The sequence below is a fragment of the Pseudorca crassidens genome, chromosome 9, assembly GCF_039906515.1.
Source record: "Pseudorca crassidens isolate mPseCra1 chromosome 9, mPseCra1.hap1, whole genome shotgun sequence".
Lineage (NCBI taxonomy): Eukaryota > Metazoa > Chordata > Mammalia > Artiodactyla > Delphinidae > Pseudorca > Pseudorca crassidens.
This window is the reverse complement of record NC_090304.1, coordinates 37,420,728-37,443,421: the sequence shown is the minus strand read 5'-3', so window position 1 is coordinate 37,443,421 and position 22,694 is coordinate 37,420,728. Positions and strand designations below refer to the sequence as shown.

Genomic DNA, 22,694 nt, shown 5'->3' with positions numbered 1-22,694 from the left:
ATTTAAAGGGAGGACATCCTTGTGTTCCGAAGAGCTCACCTCCCCAGTTGTGTTTCCTGGCTGCAAGCCTGAAGATGGAAAAGCCAAGGTCGTTAGCGAGGTTTATCAGAGGAGAACCTGAGCTGAGACCAATTGCTGGGGTGGGTGTGGGTGTGGGTGTGATGTGAGCTTGCTTGGGAGCTGCCCACAGATCCTGGCCGAGCCTCCGGGAGCCGCAGATACCAGCCTGTCAGCTCAAGGTGAAGGCCAAGGGCACAAGGCTGCCAATCCCAGGAAGAAACATCAGAAACACTTGTGTCAGGAGGAGTGGGAGTCAGAACTTTGTCTCTCCCGTGGTCACTGCTCTGGGCTCCTGCAAAGCAGATTTATTCAACGAATATTTTGTGGAGCACCTACTCTGAGTTAGCCATTGTTCCAGAGGCTGAGGACATGTTAGAGAACAGGATAGTCAGCTTCTCTGCTCTCACGGAACTTACAGTCTAGTGGGAACACACTGCCAGTGAACTGGGTGAAAACAATGACTAAAAGGATCATTTCAGACAGTGGTAAGTGCAATGAAGAAGAAGAAAAGAGAGTGTGGGTGATGGGGAGTGTAGGTGGAGAGGAGACGCTTTGGATTGAGGGTTCAGGGAAGGCCTCTCAGAGGAGATAACATTTGAACAGGACTTGAGTTACAAGAAGGAGCTGATCTCAGGCGGCCTCAGCCTGCAGTGGCTTGAAGCAGGATTTTGGTTCCCGTGGCCAGAGATTGAAGTCAGGCTGCGGCAGTGAGTGTGCTGAATCTTAGCCACTAGACCATCAGGGCCAGTGGCCAGTGACAAGGCGCTGGCCCGTCAGCTTTGTAGAAGTGAATTTCCACAAAGAGACAGAAAGTAGTGAAACAAGTAAAGTGTTTATTAGGAGGAAAAAGGGTATATGTGGCTAGACACACGGGCGGACTCCGAGAGAGAGTCGTGCCCTCGTGGTAGTTTGAATCACTTATATGGGGCATTTCTTCCAGGTTTCTCTTGGCCAATCATCTTGCTTTGCCTGGTTCTGAGTCCAGATTTGGTTTATCTCAGGGTCCTTCCCTGTGTGCACGTGCATCTCTTAGCAAGATGGATTCTGGTGAAGAGGCCTATGGGTAGGTTGACATCACTTACTATGGAGTGACGCCCCCTCCCTTTTGACCTCCAAGGAGCCTTTCTGCGCATGTGTAGTCGGGAAGGTCTCCTTGACCTTGAGAATGAGAAATATGTGGTCTCTTATCTGGGCAGGGCTCAGCGCCTCTCTCGCTCCTGCTATTTTGGAGTTTCTGTCCACAGGGGACAAACTCCAGCTGCTCAGCCTGGGGCCCATCTATCTCCTGCCTCAGAGCCAGCTGAGCAGAGTAGGGGAAGAGCTTCCCAAGCAGAACTTTCTCTTCTGGGCACAGCAGGAAGGCCAGAGAGCGAGATGAGGTGGGAGAGGAGGGCAGGAGCCAGGCCGCAGGGGGTCTTGAAGGCTGTGGGAGGAGTTTGGGTTTTATTCTGATGTGCCAGGAAGCTACAGGGAGGTTTCTCAGTGGGGAGATTGATGAGACCTGGATCTGAAGTGTGAGTGTCTGAGACATCACAGAAGCACCAGGAATCGCAGCCCTTCTGCTCTCAGAGGGCCCTCAGAGGCTGTGTGGCCCCATGCTTCCCAAGCTGGCTGTGTCTCTGAATCATTTGGGGAACTGCTTAAAAAATATGGATTCTCAGGCCTCCCCCTGGAAAATCTGGTTCAGTAGGATGGAGGTGAGGCTCAGTCTTAAGGAAGTTCCCCCAAATGATTCTGCTAATTGGCCAGGGTTGGGAGCAACCAGCCTGGTCAAGGCCCGCATGTTAGGAGGGGTGTACTGAGGTCCAGGGAGGAGAAATGCCTTGCCTGAGGGAACTCAGTTAATGGCCAACTAGTGTCCTGACCCCAGAGCAGTGCGTGGCCAGGGGTCTCTGGAAACAAGTCACAGAAGTGACCGTTGGCTAACCAAACAAAGGGGAATTGATTGGAAGGCCATGGGGAAGCTCATTGGTGGAAGGGAAGACTGAAGGACCATGCTTAGAAAGGTGGGGTTCAGGAAGCTCCAGAAGTTTTCAGGGTTGGGAACATCTCCACAGTCACACCTAGGTGTCACCACAAGGATACATGAGCACCTTTCCTGCCACTCGAGGTCCTGGGAGAGTGAGAGTCCGATTGGCTGAGTTCTGGTTGTGGGCTCACCCCACTGGCTAGGGGAGGGCACACCTTGATTGACAGTCCCATCATACCTCGCCCAAGATTTCATCCAAAAGGAAATCAGAAGGCTGTTACCACAAGAGCAGCCCAAAATGTTCTCTACATCTGGCACCTCAGAGGGCTGTAAAGATCTGTCATCATTGTCATCATTGCCATGATCATAGTAATACTTATTTGTCTACTACTTACAATGTGCCAGGTACTATTCAAAGCATGCTACATCTATTAACTCATTTAACTCATACTTTAAGGCTATGGGGAGGATACTGAGATAGATACTGAGCAAGGAAACTGGAGCAGAGCAGGTATGTAGCGACTAACACCTAGATCCTGCTTTTATAGGTTCCAAAGCCCACTTATACCTGTTGTCTAATTTCCTCCTCATGACAACCTATAAGGACAGGCACTTTTACAGATGGAGAAAGTGTGTGCACATGTTCTAGAGTCACACAGCTACTAAGTGGTGGAGTCTTTGGGTTCATATATTCACTCATTCATTCATTCCCACACTCATTCGTCCAATAGCAATTGGCTGTCAGGCGTCAGGACTGTGCTGGGTTCTGGGAGCTCACTAGTTAGCAGCTGTAGTTTCTTCTCTGCAGCAGTTTGCCAACTCCAGGGGCAGGGGCAAGAGAAAAGGCTTCAGCGTGTGTGTGGGTCAGGAACCAAACCAAACCCAACCAAAGCAGGGGCCTCATGTTAAAGAGTTTGGACTTCATCTTGAGGGCAACCGCGGAAGGATTTTAAACCGGGAGTTTGTGTTTTATGAAGACAACTCTGACTGCAGTATGAAGAATGGACTGGAGCGGGGTAAGAATAAAGGTAGGGAGATAGTTAGGGGGCTGATGCAGTGATTCAGGTGAAAAAATCATGGTTGCCTGGATTAGCATGGTGGCCCTTGAGGTGGAAGGAAGTGAACAGAGTCGAGAGAGAAGTGGAATTGACAGGACTTGCTGATTGGATGAGGGTGCAGGGGGAGGGAGGGGTTTAAGAAGAGAGCAAGGTTTTTGACCTGGGCAGCTAGGTGAGGAGTGATGCCATATACTGTGGGTAAAGGACAGCTGAGGGGCCACTTGGGTAGGGAGATGATACGCTCAGTTTTGGACAAGTGGTGTTGGAAGTTCCAGGGGACAAGGACACGGAGAGATAGGAGTTTGTGGGCCTTTGGCCTCCAGTTCCTATGCTCTACCCACAGTGCCTTGCTAATTTAGAATCTCGATCTGTCAAGAACACTCAGAAACCACAGACTGTCAGATCTAACTTGAGAGATCCCCTCACATTTCAGATGAGAAAAGAGACGCTAGAGGAAAGTGGTTTCTGGAAGGTCACAAAGCGAGTAGATGTCTGAGATGAAGGCCTTCTCCCTACCACCCCCAGTACCCTGGTCCCGAGGGTGCACACAGGAAACTTGCAGCTCAGTCTAGACTCCAGAAGGGCTCTGTTTGGCCTACAACTAATTCAAATTAGTCGCCATCGTTAAAAAAAAATCAGGACATTGCAAGTACAAATCCATATAAAAATAACAGAAGATCTGGTAAGTTCAGGCTCACACGCCTACGTGACAGCGACCAATGAATCTGGGTAGCAGTTGCTCCCTTGAGGCAGACCGTGTCCTGTTTGCCATGGTCTCCGCTCTTACCGCCTTTACTGAGGGCCTGTGTTATTTGCCATGTGTCAGCATGCTTGCTCTGTTGTTTTTCTTAAAGGGGAAAGTCATATATTTCCTGGAACCCATCTAAGAGACCTCTTATCTGACCCCAGCTTGCTTTCCCTGGTCTCTGTAAGCAGTTGAATTATGACCCTATTGCTTCCCCTCTGTGAACCACACATTCCTCATTTGTAAAGTGAGGTATTTGAATATGATGATTCCAAGATCCTTTCTAGTTCTGGCTTGCAAAGGTTCTCCAAGTTTGCACTTCAGAAATGAGTTGTGCTATTGACAATGCTTCATTGTTCTGCAGATGGTTTTTGAGGGATTGCTCACCCTTGACTCTTTTGTCCTTGAATTATGGTTTATCTAAGCCCTTGGAAGAAAAACGCCTTTTGTTTTGGGAGTTTATCCTTCATCTTTTGATTTTGGAAAAAAAAAAATACTTCAAACAATGCAGCATAGCTGCGGTTGCTAGGAAGGGCGAGCAGCCACAGAGGCTGCCTGGAGACAAGGCCATCAGAAAACTCTTGTCTCCCTTCCCTCTTTCCCTTCTCTTCCTTCCCTCCCTCCCTCCTTCATTCTCTCTCTCTCTCTTTTTCTCTTTTGAGCAAAGATATCATCATCAATAACCTCTTCTAAAAAGACCAATCTTAATCACCAATAGAGTTTAGGTTGTCCTGAATCCAAAGGGTAATTCCTAAAGACCGCCCCCCCACCAGCCAAACTAGTAAATACTCAGTGAAATGACCTCCGGGGTTTTAATTCTGGTTCCACCACTCGATTGTCATTTGACCTTGGACAAATAATTTTTTTCTCTGGGCCCCAGTTCCCCCTCTGTAAAACAGGTTGGAGGAAATGGTTGGATGCTCTTGTAGTTCCTTCTAGCCCTAATATTTTAGAAGGAGACTGCCAGGGATTTAGAGAACAAGGTAGCACCAGCAGGTAATGTCTCTACGACTCTCCTTCCAGGTCAGCAAGGCTCTGGGACCCCTTCACCTTGAAGCCATAATATTCAGCTGTAGGTCTTTGGCTTTCTCTCCTCTGGCTATTTAATCAATGGTAAAGAGAGGATTTCTATCCACCCTTCTCAGTAGGTGTGACGCGCCCCGGCTATCAGCATTTTAGCATCGTTCCTTTATTATATGAAGGGCCAGTGACAGGATCTAAATGTCTCTGGTTAATTATTTTTCAAGTCCAGTGTCGCCCTTCAGACTCTGCCGGTCTCCAGCTGCAGGGATGATTAAGTGACGATTTAAGCAACAGGTGCGCCCCCTGGTGACCTATGTAAAAATTGCAGAAAGGCTCAGCCATTCAACAAATACTGAACTTAAATCCTGCCTCTGCCTAACCTTCAAGGCAGGATTAAAAAAATGGACACATATGTCCTGTAAAGTAATATATAGTTTACAAATGGGAAGGTTATATATGTGAAGCTTTATTTACACTCGCAGAACCAACTCTTGCCCATTTGGCGTGTCCACCCTTCTGTAATTGGGGTAGAGGATATATTGAGTTTGACACGGCCATCCTTTAGTTACACCTGTCTCTCAGTGAAACAATGGAATCAATTATTCCAGGAGATAATCAGCTTTCTGTTGTTGGAGATGTAGAAGCAGATGTTGCAGGCATCCTTCTTGGGAATGTTAGAAAAGGTTAGGTATAAGTTTAGATTCACTGATTCAAATGAGCGAATATTTATTGAGTACCTACTATATCTCAGAAACTTCCTAAAAGACAGGATGTACAAGTTGTGAACAAAACTAAGTCCTTGTTTTATGAGCTTACATTTTATTGGGGGAAATAACCTCCAATGTTATTTTCTAATCAGAGATTCTCAGATTCAGCAGTTCCAAGTAATGGTAGTCTTGCTTGGCAAACATTGGTAACAGATTTTGGCCAGGGGCTCAGGGCCCTAAGGAGATTTTGTATATCAGAGTGAGAGCAGCTGAGACCTCTGGACATCACCCTGACAGACAGGAGCCCAACCACTAGGTGCTGTTCTGAATTCTGAAAGTGGAGAGGCTGGTTCAAGGCTTTTGTTCTCCAAGGTACAATTAGTCCTGGCTGTAGCCTGTGGATGGGAGGAGAGGAGAAAGAGGAACATGTATAGGCATCAGGAGTTGCATATATTCTCAAGTCACCAGAGCTGGAAGACATCTTCGAGATGATCTCTTCAAACATCCTCATTTTATTTTATTTATTTATTTATTTATTTTTTAAATTGAAGTATAGTTGATTTACAGTGTTGTGTTAATTTATGTTTTTAAAATATTCCTTTCCATTATGGTTTATCATAGGATATTGAATATAGTTCTCTGTGCTATATAGTAAGACCTTGTTGTTTATCCATTCTATATATAAAGGCTTACATCTGCTAACCCCAACCTCCCACTCCATCCCTCCCCCAGCCCCCTCCCCCTTGGCAACCACCAGTCTGTTCTCTATGTCCGTGATTCTGTTTCTGTTTCGTAGATAGGTTCATTTGTGTCATGTTTTTGATTCCACATACAAGTGATATCATATGGTATTTGTCTTTCTCTTCCTGACTTACTTCACTTAATATGATAATCTCTAGTTGCATCCATGTCACTGCAAATGGCATTATTTCATTCTTTTTAATGGCTGAGTAGTATTCCATCATATATATATATATACACACACACCACATCTTTTTATCCATTCATCTGTCGATGGGCATTTAGGTTGTTTCCATATCTTGGATATTGTGAATAGTGCTGCTATGAACATAGGGGTGCATTTATCTTTTTGAATTATAGTTTTGTCTGGATATATGCCCAGGAGTGGGACTGCTGGATTATATGGTAATTCTATTCTTAGTTTTCTGAGGAACCTCCGTATTGTTTTCCACAGTGGCTGCACCAACTTACATTCCTACCAACAGTGTAGGAGGGATCCCTTTTCTCCACACCCTCTCCAGCATTTGTTATTTGTAGACTTTTTAATGATGGCAATTCTGACCAGTGTGAGTGGTACTTCATTGTAGTTTTGATTTGCATTTCTCAGAACTCTGAGGTCCCTCCCAATACCACATGTCTGTGATTCAGCTAACCATTCATTACAAACCAGTATCCCTTAACTGACAAAAAAAAAAGTGATCTTGATTTTAAATCAATCTTAGTATGAATTAGCAATAGGTGAATTAGCGATAACACCCTCATTTTAGAGGCAGAGTAACTGAGACACAGAGAGAAATGCCTTTCCTGAAATCACAATCAATGATCATTAGCAAATGGGAATTAAAAATTGAATTTGTATGTATTGATAGGAGAAAAAACATATTATAAATTAGTGTGAATAATGTGATTCTAATTTTGATTAGAAGTCATATGTGACTATCTTTTGGAGATGAGATTGCAAGGGTTTTAACTTTTCTTTGGTACGCATTGATGTATTTAAAAATATTCTACAGTGAGGATGCATAATTGTAAAAAAAACCCATTATTCAAAAGAACTTGTATTTTCAGTGACTCAAAGGAGATAAACCAAAACCCAATAGCAGTGATAGAACACACACACACACACACACACACATTTTTTTTTTCCACTTTTATGAATCTTCCACATTTAAAAAATAACTGTTGTAGAGATTGCTAGTCTTCCCTGTATGCAGTTCTCTCCTCTGGGCATGCAACAAGCAGGATTACCCTTCCTTTGCTCTTGCACTTATTGTAGGATCATATGACTAATTCTGGCCAATAAGTGGTGGCCCATGTGATCAGAGGAAATGGCCAGGATTGCCTCAGGGCCACCGCATTTAATTTCCAGTGTGAGTCTTTCTAGCACCAGAGAATTCCAAGTCTTGTACTGAGATTGAGGCGTCTTAAGATGGAAGCTTCCTGCACCACTGAGCGGTGGACCAGGAGGACAGCTGCCCTGAAGAGGTGCTCAGACATGCTGTGGACTTTGTATTAAAAGGAAATAAACTTTTCTGGGTTATGCCACTGAGATTTTGGTGGTGTTTGTTGCCCCAGCATTACCTAGTCTATTCCGACTAATACAATAACATGTATAACTTACATACTATATATAACTTATATATTAAAAAGAAGTATTACCATTTCATGAAATATAATCAAACCTGTACCATAATCAGAAATGTTTATGTCCAATTTTATATTAAATTATATTTTAAAGACTAATCAACTAAGATTGATTTAAAATCAAGATCACTTTTTTTTTTTTTCAGTTAAGGGATATTGGTTTGTAATGCATGGTTAGCTGAATCACAGACATGTGGTGTTGGGAGGGACCTCAAAGTTTTATCTTGCACATTTCACAAGTTCATATATAGAGAGGTATATAGCAACCATCCAATACAAGTTAAGTTGTCTAAACCAGGGGTCCCCAACCCCCGGGCCGCAGACGGGTAGTGGTCCGCGGCCTGTTAGGAACCAGGTCGCACAGCAGGAGGTGAGCGGCCAGTGAGTGAGTGAAGCTTCATCTACCACTTCGCATCCCCCGCATCGGTCGTATTACCGCCTGAACCACTGGTCGCATTACTGCCTGAACTAACCCTCCATCCCACCCCCCCGTGGAAAAATTGTCTTCCACAAAACTGGTCCCTGGTACCAAAAAGGTGGGGGACCGCTGGTCTAAACCAATGGGTTCCAAAACTTTGATGAGCTGAAATACCAGGAGAACTTTAAAAAAATTGAGACTCCTAAGTCACACTTCTGGAGTTTTGGTTAAGGAGGTCCAGGATAGGACCTAGAAATGGCATTTTAAGAAATCTGCCGTGTGATTTCAGTCACAAGTCTGGGAATAGCTGGTCTAGAGGATGACTTTCAAATTGAATTTGTCGTTACTTAAAATTAAGCTTCATTTAAATTTTGTATTCACATGAAAACTGAAATCACTTTTGTAAATTCAGGTCAGGTTCTTTCAAAGCAGAATCCAAGATGGGGGTTCATGTGCATGTGATTTATTAAGGTGTGCTCTCAGGAGAAGCCTGTAAGGGAACGGGGAAAGCCAGGAAGGGGAGGGGAAGAAGCTGCGCAAGAATATGATCTCAGCCAAGTCTAGCCTCAGCATGATTTTGCAGATTGCTTGGAAGTGCAGGTTGTGCCACAGAGCTTGCCCCATTTGGGGTCAAGGAAGCTGGGCTTCTGCACAGCCCCCGCACTGGGCAGTCATTGGCTAGGGGCAGCCTGGGTTGGGGGAAATGTAAACTGTGAGGTGCCTGCAATCACCCAAAGACAATTTTTGGGCGGAGGTTGGTAAGCTCTTAGTAGGAATTCAGTTGGTAGCTGGGGCATAAGGGTACCGAACTGGAAAAGAAGATCTCAGGGATACCAATAACATCTGCTATAGTCTACCTCTGCCACCACTTAGGTCCACCTGCATCTCAGATGGAATTCACTTCATCTTGTCTCAGCTTCTCCAGGATTCTGGATAGCCATAACTTACAGTGAAAGTTACAGGAGAGGAATGAGATGAGTCACAGCCCTCAGTTCCAGTATCTGGCCCTCAGGCTGCCATTGACACTTATCTTCTCCTTTCTCTCCCACACGTTAGAGATTCTCTTCACCTCCATTTAGCATTTCTGCTGGTCTAGGTGGCTTGACTGGTGGAGTAACCTAAACCCTCAGGGGGTCTGAACCCCTTATTATCATGTCCTTATCAGGCCATGGTTGCTGTCTTTTGCCCATTTACAGTTAAACTTGGCATGAGAGTAAGAAGAGACACCCAGTGGCAAACATGTTCTTCCCTGCCCCCACTCTTGTGGCAGCATCCCTACCTTCTTATGGTGGTAAGGGTCCATCACTGCTGGAAGTAAGGTGAGGCCTTGCTTGGACTGGTGGTATACTGGCACAAGGAACACAAAGTGTCCAGGAGGCAGCCATACTTTTAAGTTCAATGAGACTCTTATTTTGTTCCCTGGTGTAAGCAAGCTCCCTCTGGGGACCAGGACCTCTAGACGCCCAGAGTCCAGAGTTGCAGGCATGGGAAGCACAAATTCCCTAAGGGGGTCACAGGGAATAAAGGTGAGCAGGGGCCTCTCCTATTTCCATCTCTTGGTTCCTAGATGGAATATTCTACCCCTGGAGGACATTCCACTTATACTGGCCATTGGTTTAAGGATACCTGGCACCTTGCATGCATCTTGAAGAGGTCATTTAACCAGTATCAGATTAGCCTCTTTTGGATGATGTGGTATGTGATAAGACCACTGGATTCCATGTGCCCACTGCTTTCTTCTTTGGCCATTGATAGGGTCCCTTGGTCCAAGGCAAAATTGTCTATGGCTTCATGACGGTAAATCAGATAACTCCGCAGGAATGGGACTAGAGTGAGGAAAGTGAGGTGCCTAGGGTGCACACCTTAAGATGAGTACCTTAAGTGTACAAAGCTCACTCTTTTGTACTCTTCTGTACTGCTTCACCTTGGTGCAGGCCCTGACTCTGTGAGCCTTCAAGTAATGGTGTTAGTGGAGACACTCCAGGCAGGAAGGGCAAATGATATACCCAGAATATGTGCCAATCCAATCAAGATGAATTGCTGCCACCTCCAGGATGGATGCTTCCAGTGATGGCCCACACGGCCCACATGGCCGTAGGTGGCTGGTTGGCCTCCTTGAAGGATGATACCGTACTAGGGGCCTGAGTGTTGGTCTCTGTTGCTGACAGGTTGGGTATCAGCAGCAGCAGTAGCCAGATCAACCTTGGGGAGAGAGAGATGGTGCTGTAGGGCCTGTGCATAACCTCCATCTCTGTCACCATGGCTGTTCCACTCATGATCCCATTTCACCAACGCTAGGGTGGCCAAGGACAGAGGCTGGCTAACATCTACTGGATCCTGTCCGCTTGGTTTTTTCATGCCTTTCCTGCAGTAGAAGCCCTCTGGTGGGCATTAATGTGTGATCCAAAGTGTACAATTCATCAGAAAGAGGCATGCACCCCAGTGTTCATTGCAGCACTATTTACGATAGCCAGGACATGGAAAAAACCTAAATGTCCATCAACAGAGGAATGCATAAAGAAGATGTGGTTCATATATACAATGGAATATTACTCAGCCATAAAAGGAACGAAATTGGGTCATTTGTAGAGACGTGGATGGACCTAGAGACTGTCACACAGAGTGTAGTAAGTCAGAAAGAGAAAAACAAATATTGTATATTAATGCATATATGTGGAACTGAAAAAATTGGTATAGATGATCTTATTTACAAAGGAGAAATAGAGACACAGACATAGAGAACAAATGTATGGATACCAAGGGGAAAGGAGTGGGTGGGATGAATTGGAAGACTGGGACTGACATATATATACTATTGATACTATGTCTAAAATAGATAACTAATGAGAACCTACTGTATAGCACAGGGAGCTCTACTCAATGCTCTGTGGTGACCTAAATGGGAAGGAAATCCAAAATAGAGGGGATATATGTATACGTATAGCTGATTCACTATGCAGTACAGTAGAAACTAACACAACATTGTAAAGAAACTCTACTCCAATAAAAATTTTAAAAAATAAAGTAAAAAAAAAACCCAAAGTGTACAATTCATCAGTTTTTAGTATATTCACAGAGTTGTGCAAATCTTAGTACATTTAATTACCCCAAAAAGAAACCCTGTACCCTGTAGCAGTTATCCCCCATTCTTGCTTCTCTCCCCTTCTCCCTGCCCCAGCCCCAAGCAACCACTAATCTACTTTCTTTCTCTATGGATTTGTCTATTCTGGGCATTTCACATAAATGGAATCATATATAATATGTTGTCTTTTGTGTCTGGCTTCTTTCACTGAACATGTTTTCAAGGTTCATCTATGCTATAGCATGTATCAGTACTTCCTAATGTTTTATTGCCAAACATTGGCCATTGTATGAATATACATTTTGTTTATCCATTCATCAGTTGATGTACATTTAGGTTGTTTCCACTTTTTGGATATTATGAATAATGCTGCTATGAACATTTGTGCACAAGTTTTTGAGTGGACATATTTTTTCATTTCTCTTGGGTTGCTGGGTCAGATGGTAGCTCTATGTTTAGCATTTTGAGGAAATGCCAAACTTTTCCACAGGGACTGCACCATTTACATTCCTGCCAGCGATGTGTGAGGGCTCCTCTTTTCCTACCACAGATACCTCCAGTACCATGGGATCTGTGGGTCATATGGCCTGTGTGACAGGGTTGCTCGTGATGCAGGCTGAACTTGCTGCAGAATCCTTTTTTGCTTCGAGTTCCTCTCAAAACTGACATCCTTCCACGTCCTCAATAAATAGGTCAGAGCAGTATCCCCCAGTGTGGTATATGCTGCTTCCAAACCCCAAAAGGCTTACCAAGGCTCTTTCTTGGTAGCAGTAGGCATAAGGTACAATACCATGTATTTTACTTTGAAAGGGATGTCCTGGCAAACCACTGAACCCCTGAAAACTTCACTGATGGGGCAAGCAGGCCCCCGAATTTCTGTGATATTTATCTCCTGGATATCCAGAGTAGTTGCCACTTCATGGTTACCAGGTCAAATTAATATGCTGTCATCAATATAGTGGACCAGTACAGTATTTTCTGGAATGTCCACATGGCCCAAGTCTCTTCAGGATATTTTGTGACAGAGGGTGTAATTGTTGTATATACTTGTCCATCCCACCTGAAGCAAACTCCTTCCAATCCTCCTTCCTGATAGGTATTAAAAATAATGCCAGGGCTTCCCTGGTGGCGCAATGGTTGAGAGTCCGCCTGCCGATGCAGGGGACGCGGGTTTGTGCCCAGGTCCGGGAGGATCCCACATGCCGCGGAGCGGCTGGGCCCGTGAGCCATGGCCGCTGAGCCTGCGCGTCTGGAGCCTGTGCTCCGCAACGGGAGAGGCCACAACAGTGAGAGGCCCACATACCGCAAAAAAAAAAATAATAATAATGCCAGATCAAAAGCAACACTGTACCAGAGGCCATGTTACTGTGTTCTAGTAAAGATGCTAAATGTAGCAAAGCAACTGCACTTGGTCCTAATTCTTGGTAGATGTGATAGTCCACTGCCATCTGACATATTCATTTGCTTCTTAGAAGGGCCAGACTAGTGAATCAAATGGACACATGGTGGAGACAATGACCTCTGTATCATTTACATCTTTGAGGGTAGTACCAATTTCTGCTGTTCCCCCAGGAGTGCAATGTTGTTTTTTATTTATTATTTTGTCTAGAAGAGGGTATAGTTTCAGGGACTTCCATTTGATCTTTCATACTACAGTAGCTTTTACTCCATAGGTCAAGGATGAATACGGGCTTTCGCTAACTGCTAGGTAAGACCATTTCAAATATATATTTAAGAGCTGGGGAGATGGCTACCAGTTGGTCTGTGGACTCAGTGGATTCACTGTGAGATGGACTTGGTCCAGGACTCTGTTTATTACTTGACCTTAATCTGCCACTTCTCTAAAAGGAGACAATGATGGTCCTTTGGGTCCCTGGGTTTCTGTGTCAGCTCAGACTCTGTAAATTACAGCCGTCAAAAGATCTAGGTATTTCTTTTTACCCCACCATTGGCACTACAGTTATCCAAATACTTTGAGGAAGGACTGGAGGTATCACTACTATACACACTTACTGCGGTGTTTCAGGGCACTTCCCCCAAGGGGACTCAGCCTTCCTTTCTTTAAAAAAAAAATAAAATATAGGTTTTTTTTTAAAGGTTTTATTCTGAAACAATTTCAAACTTACAGAAAAGTTGGAAGACTAGTACAAAGAAATTTTGCATGCTCTCTCGCAAAAGTCCTATTCAAGTTTCATCAAGAATGTCCTGGGTCTTCCCTGGTGGTGCAGTGGTTAAGAATCCACCTGCCAATGCAGGGGACACTGGTTCAATCCCTGGTCCGAGAAGATCCCACATGCCACGGAGCAACTAAGCCCGTGTGGCACAACTACTGAGCCTGCGCTCTAGAGTCTGAGAGCCACAACTACTGAAGCCCGCGTGCCTATAGCCCATACTCTGCAACAAGAGAAGCCACTGCAATGAGAAGCCCGTGCACCTCAACAAAGAGTAGACCCCGCTCGCCGCAACTAGAGAAAGCCCGTGTGCAGCAACGAAGACCCAACGCAGCCAAAGAAAAAAAGTAAATAAATAAACATCCACCTGTAGCTACTAACTCCCCCAAAACAAAACAGAACAAACAAACAAACAAAAAAAGAATTGTCCTTTATAGCGACTTGTCCAGGATCATGTGTTGCATTCACATATCAGGTCTCTGTGGTCTCCTCCAATCTGCAACAGCTCCCCTGTCTTTCCTTAACTTTCATGACTTACATTTTTTGAAGGCCAGTCATTTTGTAAAAGGTCCCTCAAAATGGTTTTGTTTAGTATTCATATATGATTAGACCTAGGCTATACATTTTGGCCAGAACACTGCAGAAGTGATGCTGTATTTTTCTGATTGCAACCCTACATGATGTGGATTTGTCCCATTACTGGTGGTATTAATTTGATCACTTGATCAAGATGGTATCTACCATATTTCTCCACTATAGTTACTTTTCTCCCTTTTGTAAACAGTAAGAATTTTGCTGGGAAATACTTTGAAGCTGTAGTAAATCTCATTCCTCATCCCATTTTAGCACACTAATTTTAGCATCCATTGCTATTTCTTGCCTTAATTATTACTTCAGTGGTTGCCAATGTTGATTTTCTGATTCCATCAATTTTCATTTGGCATTCGACTATAAGGAAACACTTTTTCTTCTCCCCACTTATTTCACTCATATATCTGTGTCATTGTGGACTCATTGATTTCTATTATTCAACAAGTTATAATCTGGTACTATCAGTTATTTATTTTGATGATCAAATTGTCCCGGGTATTAACAGTGAGAGTTCCTTTACACTAGTCTCTCTGTTCGTTTTACATATCTCCATCATTCTCTGAACATTTCTTTACTTTCTAGAATAATAAGACTTTTCCCAGGTCACTTTGTTCTTTTCCTGCTCTAGTCCTGGAATCAGCCACTTTTTTTCCCCAAGCAGTCTTACTTTCTTTAAATGGACAATGGTATTTAGAAATGAATACCTATTGAGTATTGCTGCTTCCAGGCCCCCTCAACTGTCAGAATTAGAATATATACATACATACATACATATATGTGTGTGTGTATGTACATATATGTGTGTTTGCGAGCATGGATGTGTGTGGATTTGTGTGTGTGGGGGGTGTCATGCATATACACACATATAAATATGGATATCTCTATTGGTATATGTTGAAAATCGTTAGTTTATACCTATACCTTCAATTCCCATCCAACACCAATCCAACGGGGTTCGTAGCTGTCCCTGGAATTGTTTGTATTTGCTTTTCCCAACCTAGAGAAATATGGCTCCTATTATGCTTAATATATTTACTTATTTGCTAAACCTCCTGAATACAACCAACAACCTGACCCCTCTGGGCCAGCACTCTGCTTGGACACCCTCCTCGTGGAGGCCTTGATCGCACTGCTCTGCCTCCCCCCGGCTCTGACGTCCTCCTTGCATGGGCTCATCAGCCTCCCTTTCAGTTGATGGGTCCTGGGTCTGAGGCCTGGCTCAGGTCTGACATTCTATTGAGGTGGCTGACCTCAGCCTTCTGTTCATTCATTCTTGATTTCTTTTGGCTATGTATATTAAGTGATACCTTTTTTTTTTTTTTTTTGCGGTACGCGGGCCTCTCACTGTTGTGGCCTCTCCTGTTGCGGAGCACAGGCTCCGGACGCGCAGGCCCAGCGGCCATGGCTCACGGGCCCAGCCGCTCCGTGGCATGTGGGACCTTCCTGGACCGGGGCACAAACCCGTGTCCCCTGCATTGGCAGGCGGACTCTCAACCACTGCACCACCAGGGAAGCCCTAAGTGATATCTTTGATGCCTGAAAATCTTTACTGCCCCAAGGAACACTGTGCTCCATTTTCCATCTCCATAGAGTCCTCCAAGTTCTGACATTGCTGCTCATTGTGGGTAATTAAGGCTATCTTGCCTCTGATGATTAGTGCTACTCTTTGGTCTCTACTACTCTGGGATCCTACCATCCCTATTGAAAACAGGGAGCCCAGCTCTGTAACAGTATCTCCCACTGCCACCTCTGGCTTCCAGAGGACAGCCACCAAGGAGCTTCTCAGCTGACACCCTCCTCCTCATTCACTCCTTTTCACCTTGGTAGAGGTAGCATCTTCTGGGCTGTTCTGAGGAGCAGAGCCTGAAATGGGGATTCCTGGGATTAGTTAGTGGAGTGTTCTCAGGAGAGACCTGTAAGAGAGTGAGGGAAGCAGAAGAGGGAAGGGGTAGAGCTAAGCATGGAAATGGTTTCAGGTAAAGTCAGGTCTCATCTTGACCTTGAATATAAACTGTAACGTGGAGTCTGTCCCATCTTGAGGCAAGAAAGAAGGGTTTTTGTACTTTCTTTTCTGCCAGGCATCTCAGGGTGAGCTGGCTCCAGCCACCCAAGGACAAGCCTTTGGAGAAGGTTGCAGGTGTGAGCTACTAGCAGTGGCACCTGCACCAGCTGGTGGCTGGACAAATGGAACCAAAACCACAAAAGAAGTCTCAGGGATCTGGACAGGTCACCACCAGTGTCTGTTCTCCCTGGACAGATCTCAACCCTAGTTAGCTCTGAATCTGCTCAGTTTGTGTCTGCACCCTCTCAGCTAAACAATGTCTGGAGAAGGAATCTTACTGAACGGTATCACTTTAAGAATGACCAATGACTTCAACTGAATATTCAGTGCTGACGGGTAACCATGGTGTATTTCTCTAGTCCATTCATCTCTTGTTCTCCTTGAGCACTATTCCATGACTTCCTCTTTCCTTAAGCCTCTGGTACCTTCTCCATCATCCTCACTGTCAGCCAATGACCTTAACTGGGATAACAGAAACAATCAGAAGAGAAATTCCTCAAAGCTCCACCTCTATATCTGTCACCTACCAGTATCTTTAACCATGTGCCTCTCTTCCCTTCTGTTACTACAGGTGAACCTTCTCTTTACTTCCCTTCTTTACTGTAGATGAACTATTACTATCCCTACTAAGACCAACCCCACGCAGTAGGAGTCCAGGTTGTAGGGTGAAGCCCCACCCAGATGGCACTGCTGGCCCAGCAGGGGCCACTCTTATCCAAGTCTAAGGGCTGTACTACCCAGAGCTAGGAGGGAGCAGGGGAAGACATATTTCAACCTCTCTCTCCTGCTTCCTGATCTCCTGCTGGTGCCTTCCATTGGCTGAACCAAAGAAGCCCATGTGTTGTGGTCAATAGAAGGTAGCTTCCTGGGGCACAGAGAAAGGAAGAGAGGGTGGAGAATTGGTTGAGGTGGGAGCAAATGGATAATAACCAGCACATATATGACCTGTATACTAATGATTTCCAAATACATATCTTCCACTGGAACCTCTTAATTCCAGATTTGTATGTCTCGTTGCCTGTTGAATTAGTTTACCCATTGCTCCATAAAAAGTTACCATGAACTTAGAGGCTTAAAGCAGCACATATTTATTGTCTCACAGTTTCCATGGGTCAGGAGTCAGGGCATGGCTTAGCTGGGTCCTCTGCTCAGGGTCTCACAAAGCTGCCCTCAAGGCACAAGTGGTCTTTTGTATGTGATCCTACGAAGCCTCAAGGGTTTCAACTCTGGACCGGTGTTTTTAAAATGGTGGGAGTTTGCCCAGCCAGTGATCGAGGGACTGTGTTGTTCCCTGGGTGATGGAACAGAGACCATAAAGGGGAAGGGTCTTGGGTGCCAGTTGCTACTCATTGACAGATACTCTTCAGTCTGGGTTGAATCTGCACACATCAGTCCTGTTATCAGGACTTTTGTGTCCATGACTTTTGGGTAGTTTCAAGTTGTCTTTCCAGGGGAGCACGATTGAAACAAATGACCATATCTCTCTCAAGGCAGGTGTATTGGTGAAAGTTTATAGTGAGGACAGGATTCTGGGCTGTTTTGCCCTGTGCTTATGGAGGCCCACAGAGAGCTGCAGGGGAGAAGAAGACACCTTCCCATGGTGTGACTGCAGCTGGCATACAGTTGTGGACAAGTACAGTAATTCCTCACATACACTTGCTGTAATACTGAACCCCAGATTTTTACAGGAGGGAGAGCTGAGGGAATAAATCTATGGCAAACAAGCAGAGTACAGTGGTTATGAAAACGGTCCTGATTTTTCACTTTATTTGTTAGAGATGCAGGAATCTCACACAACTGAGTGGACGAGTTCCACGGTTTGGTGTAACCTAAATTAATAGGAAAACGTTTTTTTCATCTCTGGCAACTGTAGAAAACAATGACTAATCAACTTTCCGTACCCTCTGACATTTAACACTTTGGCATCTACTTACCTTTCCATATTCATTTATAACTACTCCTCTCCTGTTTTTCGACATCATCTTCCAAAACCCCACCCATGGAGGATATGGTTAATGGATCCCAGAACTTTGTCACACTGAGTCTGGCTGGAGATGGAGAATTCTTCTGCAGACGGTACCCCACAGACTCTACCAGTCAACTGGTGTTAACCTGAGAGGGAGGAAACCTCCCTGTTGTTCAGTGCTCCCTAAGTAGTTTTGGTGCCTTTCTTGAAATTATCTTATGTCTGCTTGCTTTCCCTGTCACAATCTCTTCCTGTCGAAAATTTACTTGTCTTAAATTGAGGCACCTCCTAGGATTGTCGTGAGTATCAAAAGACCAAAAAAGATAGCTGTTAGGAACTTGCTTTGTAAATGAAGGGCTGCATAAAGGTAAGAGCTCCTGCCCTGAACTTCCTACCCTTCCCTGAAGATGCCGCTTGTTTGTGGTCCCACCCCACAGAGTCCTAAACAACCTCACCCTCTGTGCTCAGCGAGCTCTGAGATGGTAGTTATTGGTAGCCAACATCCCCTGCCCTCATGAGAACACCCTGTAGTTCTATATCTTGTCCATTTCTACATTTCTACATCTTGGACTTACAACTTCCAGAAACGTGAGAAAATAAATTTGTGTTATTTAAGCCACCCAGATTATGGTATTTTCTTAAGGCAGTCCACACTGACTGAAACAGGCAAAGATTTCTTACATATGCTACAGAAAAGCATTAATCATAAAAGAAGAATGTTGCTAAATTAAAGTTCATCAAAATCTAAGACTTTTGCTCTTTGAAAGACTCCTGTAAGAAAATGAAAATATTTACAATGCATAAAACTGACAAAAGATATGTATTCAGAATATATAGAAAATACAACTCAGTAATGAAAAGACAAATTACAAAAATGGTCAAAAGATTTGAACAGACCATTAAATGAAGAAGATATGCAAATGACAAATACGCACATAAAAATGTTGCACATTAGTATCAGAGATGCAAATGCAAATTAAAATCACCATGTGATACTATTAAAATGGCTAGAATTTAAAAGAAAACACCAGGTGTTAGAATTCGGAGGAGTTGGAACTCTCACTCGTTGGTGGGGATGTAAAACGGTACCACTTTGGAAAAATAGGTTGGCACATTTTTATAAAGGTAAACATGTACTTTCCATTTGGCCCTACAATCCTAGGTATTTACCCAACAGAAGTGTATGTGTGTATATATATATATGTCATACACGTGTCATATATATGTCATATATATACACAGATATATATCTTATTCGTGAATGTTCAAAGCACCTTTATTCACAATTTCCAAAGATTTGAAACAATCCAAATATTCAACTGCAGGTGACTGGATGCACAAATTTTGGTATGTTCGCACAATGGAGTACAACTCAGGAATAAAAAGAATGAAGTACAGATGCATGCCACAAAGAAACAAGACACAAAAGATTACACGATGTAATAGTTCATTCTAAATGGGGAAAAATTATTCTTTAGTAACAGAATACAGATCAGTGGTTGTCTGGGGTAGTGGGTAGGGTTGGGAGATTGATTGTAACAAAGCATAAGGGAACTTTTTGGGGTAATAGAAAAGTTCTATATCTTGACTGGTGTGGGTGATTACATAGGTATATATATTTGCCAAAATCCATTGTGACCATACCATTGTATACATAAAATGGGTGCCTTTTTAATATGTAGATTTTAGTTCACTGAAGTTGATTACAAAAATATAGACAGGATAAACTCTAAGGATAAAAATTGTCCTTTAAATTGACTAAATACAGTTTTATTGAATAACAAAAGATAATATTAGCACAGGTATATAACTCATACATTTACATTAGCTCAGAAAGTTGTTAGGGAATTAAATGTGTTCATATATAAGGTGATTAGAACACTGATAGTGATACGTAGGTGTTAGCTACTACTACTACTACTATCATCATCATCATCATCATCAAATTACATCTTAGCTTTTTTCTATCTGATGAACAATGGGACAAATCACCATGGACACCAAAACTTAATTAAAGTTTATTACACTAATGAATATTCTGTATGAGCTTACGGCACATGTGAATTGATGTGTGAAAGCGAGAGGAAAAAAATTGAAAGGAGGGGCTCAGGGGACAGAAGTGACCATGAAAACAAAACCCCAGCATGACTCAGAAATTAAAAGTACAACAAAAGAGTCAAAACACCCCTTAATCAAGATACAGATCTATTCCATCATCACAAAGATCCCTTGTGCTATCCTTATAGTCACAGTTCTCCCCTTCTCTTCCCTCTGCCTTATTCTTAGTAACCACAAATCTCTCTTCCACCTGTATAATTTTGTCATTTCAAGAACATTATATAGATGGTATCATAAATAGCCATCTGAGATTGGCTTTAAAATTTTTTTAAATTGAAGTATAGTTGATGTACAATATTATATGTTACAGGTATAAAATATAGTGATTCACAATTTTTAAAGTTTATACTCCTTTTATAGTTATTATAGAATATTGACTATATTCCCTGTGTTGTACAATATATCCTTGTAGCTTATTTTATACATAATAGTTTGTACCTCTTACTCCCCTACTCCTACATTGCCCTTCCTCCTTCCCTCTCATCACTGGTAACCATAGTTTGTTCTCTATATCTGTGAGTCTGCTTCTTTTTTTCTATATTCATTAGTTTGTTGTATTTCTTAGATTCCACATATAAGTGTTATTGTACAATATTTGTCTTTCTCTGTCCGACTTGTTTCACTTACCATAATACCCTCCAAGTCCATCCGTGTTGCTGCAAATGGCAAAATTTCATTCTTTTATATGGCTGAGTAGTATTCCATTGTATATATATACCACATCATCTTTATCCATTCTTCTGTTGATGGACACTTAGGTTGCTTCCATATCTTGGCAGTTGTAAATAATGCTGCTATGAACATTGGGGTGCACGTATCTTTTTGAATTAGCGTTTTTGGTTTTTCAGATACATACCCAGGAGTGGAATTGCTGGGTCATATGGTAGTTCTATTTTTAGTTTTTTGAGAAACCTCCATACTGTTTTCCACATTGGCTGCACCAATTTACCTTCCCACCCTCAATGTATGAGGGTTCCCTTTCCTCCACATCCTTGCCAACATTGTTTTTTGTGTTCTTTTTGAGGATAGCCATTCTGACAGGTGTAAGGTGATATCTCGTTGTGGCTTTGATTTGTGTTGCCCTGATGATTGGTGATGTTGAGCATCTTTTCATGTGCCTGTTGGCTGTCTGCATTTCCTCTTTGGAAAAATGTCTATTCAGTTCTCCTGCCCAGTATTAATCAGGTTGTTTGTTTGTTTTTCATGCTGAGTTGTATGAGCTGTTTATATATGTTGGATATTAACCCCTTATTGGTCATATCATTTGAAATATTTTCTCCCATTCTGTGGGTTGTCTCTTTGTTTTGTTTTTGGTTTCCTTTGCTGTGCAAAACCTCATAAGTTTGATTAGGTCCTGTTTGTTTATTTTTGCTTTTATTTCCTTTGCTTTAGGAGACAGAGCCAAAAAAATATTGCTGTGATTTATGTCAAAGAGTGTTCTGCCTATGTTTTCCTCTAGGAGTTTTATGCAATCCCTATCAAAATACCAATGGCATTTTTCATTGAACTAGAACAAATAATTATAAAATTTGTATGGAAACACAAAATACCCTGAATAGCCAAAACAATCTTGAGAAAGAAGAATAGCACTGGAGGAATCACACTCCCTGACTTCAGACTATACTACAAAGCTACAGTAATCAAAACAATATGGTACAGGCACAAAAACAAACACATAGATCAGTGTAACAGAATAGAGAGCGCAGAAATAAACCCAGGCACTGTAGTCAGTTAATCTATGACAAAGGAGGCAAGAATATACAATGAAAAAAAGACAGTCTCTTCAATAAGTGGTGCTGGGAAAACTGGACAGCTACATGTAAAAGAATGAAATTAGAACATTCTCTAACACCATATACAAAAATAAACTAAAAATGGGTTAAAATCTAAATATAAGACTGGAAACCATAAAACTCCTTGAGATTGCCTTTTTTTACTCAGTATAATCACATTGAGATTCATGCAAATTATTGTGTATATCAGTAGTTCATTCTTTTTATTTCTGAGTATGGATGTACTATAGTTTGTAACTATTCACCCACTGAAGGACATTTGGGTTGTTTCCAGTTTTGGGCAATTATAAATATGTTGTGTACATGTTTTTGTATGGTCATAGCTTTAATTTTTGTAGGATAAGTCCCCAAGAGTGAAATTGCTGGGTTATGTGAAAAAGGTATGCTTCGTTTATTAAGAAACTGCCACACTTTTTTCCTGAGTGTCAATGGGTGAGAGAATGGCATTGTATTTTAATTTTATTTTCCAGTTGTTTGTTGCTAGAATATAGAAATACAATTGATTTTTTTCCTCTTTGGCCATATAGCATGTTATCTTACTAAATT

At 42.9% G+C, this 22,694-nt stretch overlaps 1 long non-coding RNA gene across 2 annotated transcripts in view; it reads left to right on the top strand.

Annotated features, from left to right (window-relative positions):
* The window catches only part of LOC137230369 (uncharacterized), a 132,787-nt gene that overhangs the window by 4,685 nt on the left and 105,408 nt on the right, over positions 1-22,694 (top strand). The window lies entirely within an intron of this gene.